Below are 18,951 nucleotides of genomic sequence, written 5' to 3' on the forward strand. Positions count from 1 at the left end.
ATATTTTGTTTAATTTTAGTAATATATATTACTAATTATAGATAATGATTATACTATATAGATTATGTAGTACCAAAAAAGTTCAGATGTTAAAAAGTATATAAAAATAAAGATATCTAGCATTCAAAATACGGAATTATTGACAGAGTAAAAACTACAAAAAGGGATCTGATTGGAAGTTTTAAAAAATTCCCTGTACCACATTTCTTTCTGTCCTATAAATTGACAGCATTTGTGGCAAAAGAAAGTTTGAAAATCTATCCTACTAGATTCTTTTTCCTAGACTTTTGATTCTAGATATTTTATTCTGAAATTCTTTAGCAATAGGAGACATTTGGAATTACTAATTTCTACTAGAACTGAAGCACAATATAAAAGTGGAGAATATTCAAACTTATTTGATTGATTTTATTCATTCCATCACTGAAGATCATAATATGCAGTTCAAATGGATGTTGTTTGTAAGAAGAAAATCAGAGCTTCAAAAGTAAACTACTAGAGGGAGAGAACCAAGCTTTTAAATAGAGGAGGCTGGAAGAAACAATGTGTAGGCATCACTGTGTATTGCGTACAAGTGCTGGAACTTATAATAGGTGAAGGAAATTATTTGGAGAAGGAGGTAAACAAATGGACAAAAAAAAGTATAGTGAAACATTTCTAATCAGTCCAAAACTTTAGACGTGAATCTGAAGATAATGATTTTCATTACACGGATATTTTAAGTTTGATTTTAGTAATATGTACCACTACAGTAGATAATGATTATAATAGATATATATAGATTATATACTACCAATAAAACATTGAAAATGTTAAGAAATATCTAAAAATAAAATAAAATTTCTCTAAACCTAAAGATCACATTTTTAACATTCAATGTTTCTTTTTTCCCAGTTAATACTATATCAGAATCATCACTCTAGTTCATTAATTGTATTCCAATAATATGAAATTTTATTTTTTAATTATTCAACAGTTACCTACTGTTCCTGTTATAGGGCAGGCATTACTTTTTGACATTGAAGGTACTATATTATATAAAATAGACCACTCACCTCCCAGTGTGTTACAATCCAATGAGAAAAAGCAATATTGAAAAGGTTGACGCTTTGTGACACTATGTGGCACATACGTTGGCACAAAATATTGTCTCCTAAACTAAATAATGGGACTGCATGTAGAACTTTCTTTTCCCTGAGGGTTCTATAAAGAATAAGTGGTTTTAACTTCCTGCTGAAGAGAAAGAAATTTTCTCTTTTTATATCATCAATGTCAATATTCACTTTTTTATAGAAGTTAATATAATGCCAAGTGCAGGTTTATTGCCTCACCAACATTTAAGGTCCCCTCCCAGTTTATAAACCAAGTGGGATTGATGTATTTTTTTCATTTTTTAAAAATTTGTCCAAATTATATGATTCAATGTATTTAAAAATATGTAGCAATACAATATTACCAAAAAAAATTGCATATTCTTCCACATAGCTTACAGTCTTTATCATCCAACACATAGCAATTAAATGAGTGCTATGTGCCAGGTGCTATATTCCATGAAACTATGACAATGTATTTAACTACTAAAAGGAGCAAAATGAAGTATCTCTGTATGCCAGGCACTTTGTAGAGTCTATAAATAAAGAAATTTTGGAATTCCCCAGGTATTTTATCTATAAATATTTGCAAAAAAGGACCAGGAAAATTTTTTAAAAATGCAGTTAATTATATGCTAGCGGGTGAAATGTAGGACAAAGGAATATACAGGAGGGAACCAACATAGCCTGGAAAAATAGTTTCCTAAAGATGCATATACATAAGATTGCAAGCACAGACTGCACTAAAATTTAAAATGAATAATCAAGATTCAACAGTGGAATGCAGAATGTTTACTTTATTAAATGAGTTGGTTTACTTTTCTTTGTATGCAGTCCCTATTCTTGTGCATAGCATATTGCCATTTTACTCTTCTAAGAAAAACCTTAGCAAATTAATTCTGCCATGTCTTTACTATATAGTGGATAGTGGATATTGGCAGTTAAAGACAACAATTTTTGTACCAAGATCAGTGTAAGTTCTTAGGAAAAGAATATCCCACATGGGAATGAATAGCAAAATTTGCCCATTTCCTCCAGGAAAATATGTGCTTTTCTCATATCTACAGAGAATTCAATTTGAATAGCTGCAAAGAAACTTCACAGTCATGTAATAGATTCATTTTCTTAGTTAAATAAATATGAAGACTTTTAAACAAACAAGAAAATATAATACAGGGAAAGACTGGAAAGCAATCATTAATTTTCAGCATCCTTTTTATTTTGTATTGCTGGAACTGTCACAGAACAAAGGCTTCCTGGGTCATGCAGAGGTGTTCCACAGAGCTTAGCATATGAGTAATTAGGGAGACTTAGGTATGTTATACAAGTTTGGTAAGTAATTAATCCTCAAATATTGCTACAGTTTTACATTAATTATATGATAAAATCAGCAGAAAATATTTGAAAGAAGATGAAATGTTTCAACAAACTAAATATGTTCAAAAGCTTAATCTTTCATTGCAGTTGCATTGCATTTATTAAGGCATATCCCTGAATAAGCAAGAAGGTTCTTTGCAATAAATACCAAAGATGATTCCATTTACAAGAGTGACCCATAGATTTTGCCTTCTGGTGTTGAGGAATGTTTATGGGTTCTTACACTGAGTCCACTACCACCTTTGTGGTCTTGGGAAAAATCCAGAAATTTATCCATGAAATAGGAGTAAAAATCATGCAAATCTCATCAGGTACTTATGAGAATTTTAAAAATCATGCAGATTAAAATGCTTACTAGTCTGCCTGACTCATAGTTTTAATTTTAAAAAATCGATCAATAATAAAAAAGCATTCTACTTTTAGATAAAACAGTGAGTATTTAAGACATATTAGACAAGTATTTTCCAATTAAGGATTTGAAGAAGATTCACCTGGAGAATTTTACTTTAATGCAGACAGTCTGGAGGCCTTCTGATCTATCACTTCAGAGATCCTTGTCCAAAGTTAACCACTGATATCCTACATAAGGTTTAACTCCTGGGCCTAATTAAGCACTATTATCATGGTAACAGAAACAGGAAGACATATCTCTTGTCTAAAATATATTTTTATATATATTCTTTATTCTTACTCTTTGGCAATTACTTCTTGAAATAACATTTAATGTGGAGGCTGAGAAGTTATATATACAAATATATTTTTGAGATATTTACCATTAGTTTTGTATACTGAAAAAAAAGTTGAATTTTAAATAGTCCTAATTCCAACAAGGTAGCATATAAACAGTATAACCATATCTGCTTGGACTTTATTATGTTTAAGAGTAAGATTTTTTAGAAGCAGATTTTTGAGAGAACTGGATTAGATTATATGTAAAATGTGCTCAGAGTCATTTTTGTTTACAGAAGTTTAATGGTGTTAGTACCCTTTCTCTCTCTTTTCCTTTGAATCTAAGCCTCATCACCTCCCAGTTGTACATTACTGGCAAATCTTTAACTTGCATCTACAGTGAAGAAGGTATTTCAATGTGATTTGCCAAGCAGTAACCATTAAAAAATAATAGTCACTTTTTCAATCTTTCTATTATTCAGTCACACACACACACACACACACACACACACGCATTCGAAAAAATATTTCAGAAAATTTACTAAGCGAGGATCTTATTTAAAACTAAATTATATTTTCCCTAACATAAAAACTTTGTAAGTATTCCTACTTTCTGACATATTCTTGTTTGATAGTTTTAGAGACCCAAATACTACATATTTTCTGAGTCTTTCAGCAAACATTTAAAAGTTAATATTTTATCATTTGAAAACATGATAGATAAGCATGTGTTACTTTCTTGAGTATGTATTACATACTTCTTAATTTTGAAATTAGTGTTCTGGAAATTGGATTGTACAACATAATAAGCATATTTCTCCAAGGGTATAAAATTAGAGTTATAACTTGTAATAGCCTATCTTAGAAAATTGCTCAGAGTGGTGTCTAATAGGAAATGTACTATATTTAATGAAGGGCCCATGCTAATTAATTTTCATCTTCGGCTAATTCTATACACAAGATAAAGATTCAGAGTAGTCCATATTCTTCTATCCCTATTTTAGAAGCCAAAAAAGCATCAGTCTAACAGCTAAAAATGATTACAATTTAGAGCAATGAATGGGGAGTTTCTGAAATTTGTATTTAAAGATGAATATAATCAGAGTGAAATTGTTCTTTTTTTTGGATAATGAATAGATAACTATTTTTCAGAAATACTTTTACTTTTTGGTATATTTTAGCCTTTGAAAATGAGGATAATGAAAGAGAGAAAGGCAAAGTATTAGGCTTATTCCATCACATGTTTTGATTAGTTAGCAAAAGGTAGTAAATGAACATAAGTGCTAAAAAATAGATCTATACAGAGCTAATTTTCTATTTGTTAAAGAATGATTATTGATTATATTTTATGTAAACTTTATAACAATTGCAAGATTAAACCAAACATAGTACTCTTAGCACTGGATTTTTCAAAAAGGGAAAAGAAGACTTAAAGACAATTAACAAGAACAAAGAAGGAAAGGAGGAGGTTTCCATCAGTCATTTATTTATCTATTCCAAATCCTCTAGTTTATACCCTTCACCATATGACTTCTTCTTGAGTGTAAGCTGCCAGTCAATGAATGAGATGAGGAACATCCTTGGATATGATTTATGATTAGTTGAAATTCAGCTGAATGTTACACTACTAAAACAGGTTATGGTTTATATATGAAATTAGGTTGCATTTTGTTTAATAAAGGACTCAAATATAGAGGAAGCCTCAGACTGAATGTAAGTTGACTTAACATATGTTATAAAGTATGAATTTTAAGCTATTATAATATTTTCATTAAGTCTTTAAAATTTGTTTTACATGTAGGACTTTTTTTTCTGTTAGGATATTGGTGAATTATAAGATGTAAAACAACTAAACATAAATGGCTTACAATAAACTTTTGACAGAAGAAAGGTTATCAAAAAATACCTTTCAGGAGAATATTAATAGTAAACTAAAATAATAATTAAAGCCTGTTTAAAATAATGAATCAGTAACTATCTTCAAAATTGCTTTTCCAAGATATCAGAACAAATATATATTCACAATGATAGTAAAAATCCTGAAATGCAAAATGCATTTTATTTGAAAGTGCAAACATTTTCCTTAAGAAATAAAAAGGATTATGTTTGCAAATGAAAACCATTTATCAAAAACCATAAGTAACAAATGTCAAAAATATCTGGTGAAGTTTTAGATATATCTTTAGAGGGATTAAATCATGATGGTACAGCCAGACGTGGTGGTGCATGCCTAAAATTCCAATGACTTTTAAAACAGCCAGGAGGATCATAAGATCAAGGTGGCCTCAGCAACTTAGGGAGGCCCTAAGCAACCTTGCTAGATCCTGTCTCAAAATAACAAATAAAAAGGGTGACTTAAGTGCCCCTGGGTTCAATCCACAGTTCCAAAAAAAGAATTAATAAATAAATCATGGTAATACATATGCAGATGAATAGTAATCATACCAAAACAAAAAGTATGAGAAATATAAACGTGATTACCGAAATTCATGCAGTAACTTGAAAATAAATGCTGAACAGATCATTTAATTATTTAACATTGAATTTTCATTCCTTCATTTTTAAAGTCATAAATTTCCATATGATATTCCAATATACTGTATCATAAGTGTCACAAAAGAAGTCAATTTTTGCCAATGTTCCATATAACAAAGAATTGAAAGTAAGTCATTGAGAGAATTAAGAATTGTCCAAAGTTGACTAATAAATTTAGAAAGAATTAATTTCAACCTAGAAAAATGTAGAATACAATGTTACAGTTTAGAGTGACTCTTTTAAAATATTGTTCAATGTTTAAGGAAATGTATCAGTAATCAGCTAAATGATGATTATTAGGGTGGGCTTTAATATCTGGCCTTTCTATTATGAGATGCCAACATGAAAATAATACTCATCTATTTTTATTAACCCATCACCCATGTTGATTACCCAGGATTTACAAATGTTCCTTGTTTATAAGTTGGTCATTAGATTTATTTAAAGGTAATTAGAAGATAAGATAATGAAAACATGAAATCAAATATAGTTTCTACTTCAAGAAATTACCTGCATAAAGAACCTGTTTCTTCTTACAGGTTTACCTCAGAATTGTATTAACTCTGTCTGTAAAGTTTGCATCTTATATATACCTTTTAAAATCAGAAAGGGAAAGGAAAACAGATTAAGCTGTTAATACTGATATTAAATACTCATTGAAAGTATTTTTGGTTTTTTGGATTAATATATTACTAATATTATTTAAAAATATTAGAATTAATTTTTAATTTCAACTTGCTAATGATCAGAAACTATTTAATATTGAAAATAACCAATAAAAGATTTATATCATATACTGAGTGATTAATGAATCTTTTGTCTTTGCTTTAAAGAGAATATTTTCTAAACATAACCCTTCTCAGAAATGTATTTTATAAAGAAAAATTATCAAACACAACAAAAACAAAACTTGAGTCTCAATTAGTGTATTGTTATACATTGAAAACTGTGTGGTTTATTACTCTGTACATATGCATAAATATGTAAGCATTCACAATATATTGGAAGTTGTTTTAAAAAATAATTATCAAAAGCAGATGTTCAGAGAATACAGAAAATACAGACAAAAGACAGGATAGAAAACACCCTACATAAATATTGTTATTGTTTTCAATTTTTTACTAGCTGTTTGTTTCATTCATTTTTGAAGAGATAAATTTCTATTTAAAAGAAATCACAGTGATAAGGTAGTAATATTTCCTTTGTGGTATCACTTTTGAGGTGAGTGTTCTCTCTATGACATATATCTATGGTTTTGTTCATTCTTACCTATTTTGTATATTTTTTTAGCTGAGTTTCCTTCTCTTCATCTTCTTTCCTTCCTTCCTTCCTTCCTTCCTTCTTTCTTTTGTACGTTTCTTCAGTACTGGGAATTGAACCCAAGGGTCTCTACCACTGAACTATATACTGTTTGCCCCTTCTATCTTCTATTTTGAGACATGATCTCACTAAATTTCCAAAGCTGGCTTTGAGCTTGTTATCCTCCTTCCTCAGCTTCTGGGGCAGCATGGAGTGCAGGTGTTAGCCTACTTTATTTTTTCTTGTTATTCATGCTCACGGGAATTTCTCAGTTCCTGAAATACTAAGAAGGTTCTTATGCAGAGTAGCAAATATAAATTATCTTCATAAACAAAATAATATTCATTTGTCAGAGTCTGTTTAGCATGTTTCTTCTGAAACAAACAAAGATATCACTGAGGGATGTTTAATACACTTTCCTATCTATACCTTTTGAAAATACCTCCAATGCCTTTTGTTTATTGTTTATTTATTTAAACATCCTGCATTTTAAAAACCCTAAATGTGATCATGTTTTTTATTGTAGTGGTTATCTTTCCTAGAGTTTTCATTTTTTCCCAAATAGTTTGCAGTAAACTATTTGCACCCAACATTTTTTAAATGATAAACCAATGTGAATTGATTTTATAGTTTGGATAAAAAGATGTCTTCTGCAATCTCCTGTGCTAATTGTCAGAGGAGAAATAATTATGAGAGCTATAACCTAATCTGATGATGAATCCATGTGATCGATTAATAATTAGAAAAAGACTGCTGTATTGGGTGGTAATTGTGACAGGTGGGGCAAGACTGGAGGAAGTAGGTCACTGGTCAGGTGCCCTTGGGGATTATACCTTTTGCACCAGACTCTTCCCTCTCTTTCTTTGCTTCGTAGCTACCTTAAAGTGAGCATATTTCCTTCATGATACTTTACTATGATGATGCTATACCTTACCTGAGGCATAGAGGTTAGATTTCACTGAGCATAGACTGATACCTATGAAACCATGAGCTATAATTTCCTCCTCTGAGTTGTTCTTGTCAGTTATTTTGGTCAGAGTAGTGAGAAAATAACACTGAAATTGGTACAGAAAAGTGGGGTCATTGATGTAACTAGCTAGATCTTGTGGTTGAGATGCCTTCAAATGGGAAGAGTTTGGAAAAGTTTGAAGACACTGGCAGGAGATGCCTTAGAATGTTGTAACTAAAGCTTAATGGGCAAGGTTGGTGGTAACCCAAAAGACCAAAATATTAAGATGAATGTGGACAGTAAAGATTGTGTACATGAGGTTTTAGAGAGAAATAGGAACTCTACTAAAAATTGGACTAAAGGCAACAAAGGTTACATTCTTGTGAGGAAGTTGTCTAACTTTTATCCTTGTCCTAGCCTTTCGGTGAGGATGAATTTAAAGGTGCTAGAGTTAATATTGTAGAGAAAATTTCAAGACAACACAAAATTCAGGTGGCAGCATGGGTGATATAGGCAGTTTAAGATCAGATGTACTGTGAAAATTGGGGAAAAAAAGAACAGAGGAAAGCTTTGAAAAGCACAGAGTTTAGCCAGAGAAGAAACACACATAGTATTGGGACCAAGTGAGCTGTGTTTGCTTAGGAGATTACCACCACTAAAGAAAAAATAAGTACTTCGTACAGAGAATCTCAGGAAACAAGATCACACCAATTTCAGGCTCAAGGAGTAGATAAGAAAACACATGTACGAGATGTTAGAGACACCTGTTCATACAGTGGTGCCTAGATAGTTCTTTCCTCAGAATTCCTTTCACTATGTTCAACCACTGTAGCCAAGAAGTCCCAGCTAATGCTTGAGCTGATGGATGAACTTGGCTTTGTCCATTTGGTACTATTCTGCAGGCATGCAGGATAATGGAGTTAGGGAGTTATAGAAGGTTTCACCATAATTTCAAAGGAAGGTCAGAAGTGGCAGCTAAATGTAGTAGGGTTGTAATTACTGTAGGCACTCCACGAGAGGTCAAGATATGAAACTGTGAAGAGTCAAAACCTCAGTAGACAACCATTTAATTAAGAGATGCCAGTATCATGGAGATTGCTAAAGAAAGTTGCTGGTTACAGACAGAACCAACCTAAGAGAGGGAAGTCACATAGATTACAACCAGCAATGCTATAGGGGTAGGGGTGCCTTATCCCTTGGGAGACCACATTTTGCAACCATTTGCCCCATATGCTGGATGTGGAACCACAGGATATGTTTGCCTTTCTGGGTCTCTCTATGCCACTATTTCTCTCTGTTGGAATAGGCATTTTACTCTGTGCCATTATATATTGGAGATCTAAAGATATATCTTCGTAGAAGTTCACAAACAAGAGTTTGCTTTCAGTATCACAGCAGACTTTGAACTTGAACTTTTGCCTAATTCTGAAACTGTTAAGACTATAGGGACTCTTACAGATGGACTAAATGCACTTTTACTGTGATTGGACATGAGCTCTTGGGAGGCTAGATCAAATATTATGGTTTGAATATAAAATGTCTCCCAAAACCTCCTGTATTATTACAGCAGGTGAATCAAATTGTGAGAGTTATACCCTAGTCAGTAGATTGATTCATTGAATGAATAATTTAAATGGATTACTGGGTGGTAAATACAGGTGGGGAATGGTTGGAAGAAGTAAATCACTGGGGCAAAGCCCCTGGGATTATACTTTATTCCCAGCTCTTTACTCTCTCTGTGCTTTCTGACTGTAATAAGCTGAAAAGCTTTCTTTTGCCATGTCTTTCAGTTCTGATGTTCCACCATCACCTCAGGCCCAGAACAATGCAGTTCATCAATCATGAAATGAACCTCCAAGTCCATTAATCAAAATAAACTTTTCTTTCTCTAAGTTGCTTTTGTGAGGCATTTTGATCACAGCAACAAAAGACTGAATAATACAAAAAGTGATACTGAGAAGTGGCATCATTGCTGTAACCAGTCTGACGATGTAGTTCAGAAACATTTAGAACTTATTTGTTGGAGGAATTTAGAAAAGTTTAAGAATACATGCTAGAGAAGCCTTAGAATGTTGCAAGTAGAACTTAATGGGAATTTCTGATGATAATTCAGTCAGGAATGCAGATAGATAGAAATGTGGACACTAATGAAGAGTGTTCATGAATTTCTGGAAGGTTATGAGAACTTTTTTGGGAACTGGAGTGGTGAAAACCTTGTCTATATTTTGTTCAGGTTCTAATAATTTCAGTGAGGCTGCATTTAAAGTGATGGACTAATTAATTTGGTGGAGAAAATTTCAAGGAAGCACAGCCTTTATGCAGAAGCATGGCTATTGCTGGTAGCTTTTAGCCATGGTTGCTGTGAGAACTGGGAGCAGAAAGCAGAAAGGAAAGATTTGAAAGATTTTGCACTTTGGCCAGAGAAAAAGTCCGTGTAAAATTGGAGCCAAGGAAGTTGTGGTTGTCAAAGAAATTACTGTCACTAAAGAGAAGCTAAGTATTTTACACCCCCAAAAAAAATTACTTTGAGGAATAAGCAAGTCCTCACCCATAAAAGGTTCAAGGGCATAAAAGGGGAATTTTCTTCAAGAAGAAATAATGGGGGATCCTGCTCTCACAGGGTTTCTTAGGATTTTTTTTTTTAAAACAGGATTCTTTTTACTGTACTCAGCTACCTAGGAATTCAGAGTCCACTCCAACCATGGTACGAGGAAGTAGCATAACTTGATGTCATCCACTTGATGCTAATTCTGCAGGAATACATGACCTGGAGTTCATTGGTCATGAAGGCTTCCGCCAAGATTTCAAATGAAAGCCTGACAGGTCAGGCAATGTGTAGCATGATCAGAATTCTTGTAAGCATTCCCTGGAGGATGTTGCATAAAGCTGTGGGAATAAAGCCAAGTTTGAGTGGAAACCCCGGGATCAACAGAAGCAAATAACATGGAATGTCTACCAAGAAAAGTTGCTGGCTGTGAACAGAGCCATCCTAAGTTAGAGGCCTTGTGGTTTTCAACCAAAAAAGTCACAGGGGTGGAGCTGTACCAGTCCTTTGAAGATTTCACCTTGCCACCAAATGCCACAGATGCTGAACATGGAATTACAGGACTTGCTTACTTAGATGGGTTTGAATCCTATTTTATCCCATTGCTTCTTTCTATGCCCTCATTTCTCTCTTTTGAATGGAAATACTAATGGTGTGCCATTGCATTTTGGGTATAATATGACCTGATTTAAATTTTATAAGGGTTTACAAGCAAGAATTTGTCTTAAATCGTAAATGAGAATTTTCACATGACCTTTTGAGCAATGCTGGAACTGGTAAGTCTATGGAAACTGGGAGGTGGATGAAATGCATTTTGCACTAAGGAGTGTACATAAGCATTTCAGGGCCAGGTATAGAATTTTATTTTAGATATAAAATGTACCCTGAAAAGTTTGTGTACTGAAAACATGATAATACAATGTTCAGTGATGAAATGCTTAGATTATGAAAGCTGTAACTTAATCAGTGAATTAATCCTTTTGATTAATTGATAATTAACAGATTATTGGGCTGTAACTTTCGGCAGGTATGGCAAGGGTGGAAAAAGTGAGTCACTTGGTATATGATTTTTGGAATTATATCTTGTGCTCCTGGTTCCTCTCTCTTTCTCTGCTTCCTGGCTGTCATGAGTGCAGAAATTTTTTCTCCACCATACACGTTTGCCATGATTATTTCTGCTCATCTTGGCCAAGATCAATGGAATCAGTCAGCCATGAACTGAATCTCTCAAAGCACAAGCTGAAAGTAAATATTCTACTTCTCTAAGTTATTCTTGTCAGGTATTTCATGGTCCATGATAAAGAGTTAACTAATACAATTGATAATAGGTTAATAAATTTCCACATAATACTGTGACACAAATTCAAATATTTCTGTTCACATTTATATATTCATACATATATTTGTGTGTATGGTGTACATAATATATATATATATATATGTATGTGTGTGTATATACATATATAGTATTATACAGATGTGTGAGTATGCATGTGTTTGTGTTTACCCCCAATACTCTTGCATACATAGTTCATATTAGTGGATTTATTTTATAGTGAGATAAATAAACACTAGTATGTGAGTCTATGCCATTATTTGCTTAACCATGTAAAAATGTTCATTTGTCTTACCATTCAAATTAGAATATTGTTCATTGAATATTTTTATATTCATAGAATATATTTATATTTATAGAATATTGTTCATTGGTAATAGTTTTGTATTAGTCTAGTTTGAACATGTTTACATAAGTATTTAGTAAGGCAGTTGTAGTGTTACTATGTCATCAGGTGGATCATAATGACTAATACTATAGATTGCCTATAATTTTAGGAGGTAATTATAATATACATTTGTGTAATATCAGTTATTTGATTGCAAAGTATTAATATGCCTATGAATAAACATTTGCCATTGATTCAATAAAATGTAGGACTATTGTATTTAGTAACAGGAACTTGAAATGTTTTGGTTTAATAAAATTTTTACCTTGAATCCACATTGCTGTCTTTTGACCTTGGACTCAGTCAGCAAAAATTACTGTCCAAGATTATTGCATAGTTGCAATTTTGCAAACTTCACAGGTTATGTGAGTATTCATTGTCTTGTTGGTAACCAGATGTACTCTTATATGTGAAAAATGAATAGGAAAATCTATCACATCTTTATATGACTGATTTTCAATTTCTGAATAAAAATCCTACAGAAATATATAGAAATATGTTATATGTTTTGTATAAATGTTTTATATATATATATATATATATGCTTTTATGAATTGAAAGATTAACCAGACCTACAAGCATTTGCTGAATATGCCCTCACTATACCCTAAAAGAAGAAACAGATGAGGAAAACACACCACTATTAAAGTAATCTAGAAATAATTTAATACTGAGTGATAAGTTCAGAATAAAATGTGATTTTTAAGTCAAGAGAAGTAAGCAACTAGAAAACATGCACACAGGAATAAGGGAGGTTGTGTGTTTAGGGACTGTTTTAGGGTAGAGTTCATGATGAAAACAAACTGTTATAAATTTCATATCAAAAAGGTTTTCAACAGATTGATAGATGGAAATATATATATATGTGTGTGTATATACATATATATGAATATATGAATATCAGAAAAAGTATAGGATTGCATTTGAACAAAGATCTGTGAATTTCTACAATTTGCCATTTTCTGTATGTGAAATACTTTCGTAATTTCAAAACAAATTGATTACTTGAATACAGTAAAAATTCACTTCAGTTTCCTTATTCAAGCTACATATAACACTGAATATTCATATCTAGTATTTCCAACATTCCTTCATTGAAATACATTTCAAAATTGCAATGGAGATGCTATCATTTTTTCCTTAGGGAATATTGATGTCTATTTTATCTGATTCTAACCCAAACCCAAGTGGTCTTATTCAGGCCTTTCCAGTATCACTATGGAAACATCTCCTCATCAAGGAGTTTATGAACTGATAGTGAAGATTGCAGTTGAATAATGGGCCTAACACATGGAGAGCACCTAAGAGATAATTTCAGAGAAACACACACACACACATACAATTCATGTGCAATGGTGGAACAAATTATATGAAATTCTAATATTGTTATTATGTTTGAATATCACTGAACTTGTTGCTGATTGGTGATATTTCCATTGAATAACATAAAATAAATTGAATTTTTATTGTCTCTTTGTGCTTCTAACTTCAAAGTTCAGGTTTTAGCAGTCAAGGAAAGCAAAGGAATTATGTAATATGATACAACAATACTGGTGGATTGCAAATTACTTCTCTTTCCACTCTGCACACTGTAGAGTGTGCAACTTTTAAATGATTGAACCATATTCAGGAAAAAGGAACTACTTCTTGAGATTAATACTATTCCATGGTAATTGTTCAGTGTGTGTCAGAATAGGTTTATTTGATTATAGTAACATGATAATCAAATGAACCCAGCAAAACACAACAGTACTTATTTTCATTCAGTGAAAACTGTGAGTATGGAAGACTTGGGGGCTGTTTTACTTCAGCAGCTAGACTGTCATCATTGTCTTGTTTCTCCGTTCTTTCTCTTTCACTATCTGACTCTTCATCTCAAGACTGGTGCCCCACAGTGATTACAATGTGGCTGTCCAGAACTCCAAGATCTACATTATTTTGTCATTAGCTAGGGGTAAGATTACGAGGTGAAGTGGGACATTTAGCGAAATTTGAATTTGTAAAACACAGCAAGTGACCTTTGAGCATAAGTATGCAAATGTTTTTACTGTTTATCCATAATTCAAATTAATTTGTAAGTTGCCAATTCTGGCAGTCCTTGTAAAGGGAACAATATATCTGAAAACTTTGTAAAATTGGGGAAAAATGTCTTCTCATGTTTCATTTTCCTCAATTTTTTTCTGTATCTCAACCAATATTTTTCACCAAGGTGGATTTTGCAGTTCTATTAATCCTGAACTGCATATTTTTCTAAGTTGTATTCTACTAAATTTCTGGAGATGCTCACCCAAAATATGTTAAAATTTTAAATCATTAAGTAAAGAGGGGAACTAAGTATTGGGGAAGGAGAAGAGCAGAGTCAATATAATGTAATTTTAAATAATACAGATTTTGAAACCAGATTGTACAGAACTTCTAATATTAGCATGTAACCTTGGGAAAGTTACACAGTGACTCTATTTATAAATTTCCTAATGTCTCATTATATTAATAGTATAGTATTATTCTCTAATGATATTAAATAGTAATATCATCTACTTAGTAAGTTTTATGATATTTTGCATTAGAAAATCCTCAATAAGTAATAAATCATTAAAAATTACATATTAGAAAATCTACAAATAACTATCATTATTCATAAGATATTCTCAACTAGTACTTGTTGAAAAGTACCCTTAAATTATTTTATAAGGTTATTTATTCAGTATAAAATTGAAAGAACTTTTATCAGAAATATGGACATTTATTAAGATATTATAACAATTTATAGTATCAACAATACTCAGTTGTATAACTTGTTTTATAACAATATCTATAAATAGACTGAATTACAGCCACACATCTCAATTTCATTATAATAATAAGTAGTTTCTTACAATGATTATTTGGTAACCACATCTCTTTGTATAATATCACAGAATAAAAGCTGAAAATCAGTGATGAGTCAAAAGAACATAATGAAAAGCATGCTAATTAAACACAATCTGTGATTATATTCCAGCCACCTATCATAATTATTGATGACAAAGAGAATTTCATCTATACTCTTATCTTGATTTTCCTTAAATACATAATATTTTAGGTATGCAGTTCTGGAGTGAATAAACTTATTTTACCCTGAAATATTAAATGAAATTTAAGTAATTCATTTCTTTCTAAAAGATCTCTTATTCCTTATGAGTTTTCAACCTTCAAGTAGTTTTCAATGGCAAGTACCAGATGGGAGTTTTTGCAGGACATAGAAGAAAAAAAAATACATATATACACACACACACACACACACACACACACACACACACACACACATATATATATATATATATATATAAAACAGATTTATTTTTATGCACATAATTACCATATGATAAATACAAGTAAATTTCCATGTTTTCAGTATTCTGGTACCTCAAACTAGTCTTCTTTACATGGCATAGAACAGCAACTATTGTGAAAAAAGAAGATGTGACAATAAAGAAAATATAGAATTCTTTAATTCATAACTGTACTGTAGATTTTCTTGGATTGGTATGCTTGAGATAGGTTCAGTTGAATTCTATCATGGTCATTCATCTAGCAAATTCCTCTGTTGTTTGTGGTTTGATTATCTGAACTCTCCTCTATGTTCTGCATTGATTTGGACCAGTGGTAATTAGTTATGCTACTTTAAGATCCTTTGGCCCTTAACTCTGAATGTAACCACATTTGGATTCTTGCCTAGGCAGTCTTCAGCATCTGTTTCAAAGTGGCCTATTTCTTTATAGTATACTGCATGTACTGAGGTCACCTTAGCCTTCAGTTTGGCTACTTCTAATTGACTCTAAAAGACAGGTGGGTATTTCTGAGTAGCCTCATGATAAATGTAAATAGAACATTCAAGAGTGCCAACTAACTCCTCCTGACAAATAACAAAGTCAATCTGCCCTGTCTCCTTTGCTGGAGTCCACTGATATCGGGGAAAAACATCGTGCAGTGTACATCCTTCAAAAATCTCAGACATAAAGTGTCTATAGATGTGTAAAATACCTTTACCCTTATGTTTGAGATTTTTGGAATTGGATCAAGACATCTGCCTTATTCTTCCCTTTTTATCTGTATCTCTTTGCCTACAAACTCTTGGGACCATAACAATTGTTTTTAATCCCTTCCTTTTACTATCTGATTCAAAATTTCCTTAGGTTAAATTCTGTGATCAAATCCCCTGGGCCTAGGGTCTTAAAATGATAAAGGCAAAAATAAGGAATAGAGAAAATATTTTACATTTTAGAAATTTTATATTCAAAAGCCAGGTAAAAATATTCTATTGTTTGCTATTGTGAAAATATCCAATCATGCACATAATTAATTCATTAAAATATTTCCATATACAAATTATGATTTAAATACTATCATGTATATACATGCATATCTATGCATATGTATGCATTTCAATATGTGTACTCTCATTAATAATAAATAAATAGAGCAGAATTCTCAGCGGGCACACATTTTCTGGTTATGGTTATCACATTTAAAGGTAGATTATTAAAAACGTTTAAGAAAAGGTAGATTCTAGTACTGATTCAATTGTAAACCAGCTTGCTTCTGGTTGACAGGGAAGTTAGGAAATCATCAAGGTCAGATTTCCTTAACATGAGATCCCTTATGATCTCCGGTAAGCTTTAGAAAAATTATTATTTTAGAAAGCTATTTCACATTTTTGTTTTGGATTCTCAAAATAGTTGAATACAAAGAAAAAGTTTTACAAATTTTGCTCTGAGTTGCTTAATTTTGTAAAGTTCTTTTTCAAGAAACGTTATGGGAAATACACATGGAATGCACATATTTTGTATCTGTTATTTGAAAAATGGTCAAGCATTTGCTATAAAAATGTATGAGTTGCTTAGAATTATAAGAAAAAAAACATAAACATTATCTGAATGTCAAATATTATACATATTATATATTTGAAATTTAATTAACATACTAGTTTTAATTTTGATTTTTGAGAAGATCTCTTTTGAAGTACTAATTCATCCATATAATATCAGTGACCAGACACATGCTCTAAATCTTAAAATAGACATCTATAAAATGATCAAGAGGGACAGAAAATGAAATATTCAGATAACATTTTATTACATGGAATACATTATGCATTGCATATATTAATATTAAGGATCTAGTCGTCAGAAAGAAAAAATCTGTCATTATACAAACAAGAGGTGTTAAATATTTTAATTAATTGCAAAATAAACTGATGAACTATATTTTATACAATAAGCAGAACATCAGATCTAAATGATAGGACTTTAAACTTTACTCAGATATATGATTATTTGATAGTATTAAATGTCAGGATATTCACATTATGGTGGGATTGGATTTGAACACAGATGGAGCATAGACTATGAAATGGGGTAACTTAAATGTGATGATATTCAAATTGGTTTGCTATTGAAAATAATTTTATGAAACAAAAATATATATAAAGGCATAATTTACTTCCTGTACCAAGTGTATATTGTCCACATTTTTTTCAAAATGACTTAAGTGTACTTGCTTCATTTAATTTTTTGTCACTAGATGGCATACTATATGTAAAAATAATTTACTAAACTGATAAAATTAAAAATAAGTCACATAAACACAAGTGTGTAAACTATCAACTTATACTATCAAGTTCAAGTAACAATAATGATGAAAGAAACTGAAATTCATTATATAAGGATTTATTTCAAGGATATTTTTGTCACCACAATTTAATGATAACTGAGAGGGAAATAGTTACCATTTTCAATTTTAAGTATTAATATTGATATAGTTTATAGATATCCTTAGATTCAAAAATAAATTTCAAGCTTCTCACAATTGAAATGAATATCAAATAAATGAAAGTAATTTGGTTAAAGGAAAAGAACGAAGTCTAAGAAAGAGACATAAAGTACATTTATGATATTTTAGTAAATAGTCCAGTTATTTCAGTCATTCACATGTGTTATTATTTGTTAAAGCTACTAGGAAGATACTTTTTAATCCTAACATACTCCAAACTATGTTAAATTTGCCATGACTATTATACAAGAAAAACATGGGAGCAACTAATTTTATTTACTGCTGCATAGAAACTATCCCAATTATTAAATTTAAAACTAACAAATATTTGGTTGCCCTTGATTTTTTTTTTTAAATGCATGGTACCCTGTTGGTTAGCATATCTCTATTCTATGTAGGACAACTTGACTGGGCTAGAAGGTGGAATTGTGAAATCATTCACTTACCAAGCTAGTTTAGGTTTAGTTTAGGAAAATCCTCTGGTACTTTCAGTTTAGACTCCAAATTCTTCTATATGTTCACCTGGACCGTGGTTGTTTTTGTTGTTGATTTTCAGCATGGCAGGCTATATTTCCAGAGAGAAGACACAGGACTTGACATTCTTCTTAAAAGTTATGCCTGAAACTGGCAAAGACCTATTTCCACTGTGTTTTATCCAAGAATGACAGAACTAGAGGGTAGACAAATATACCAAACATTTCTGTGAAAGAAGTAGCAAAAGAATTTTAGTTTTCTTTAATCTACATTGATCTATTCTCAAGCCACAATTATTACATATCTCTAACTTGCAAAATGCCTTGAAGGCCCCCTGAAAGATTTATCTCACTAGTTATCAGACTCAAATTCCAGAATATTTCATCCTTACCAAGATGTCAAGATATGGAGGTTGGTTTTTTAGGTATGGTTACTAATAAAAGATAAAAAGAAAAATCATTACTTCCATGCACTTGA

Source organism: Sciurus carolinensis, chromosome 9, assembly GCF_902686445.1.
Source record: "Sciurus carolinensis chromosome 9, mSciCar1.2, whole genome shotgun sequence".
Classification (NCBI taxonomy): Eukaryota; Metazoa; Chordata; class Mammalia; order Rodentia; family Sciuridae; genus Sciurus; species Sciurus carolinensis.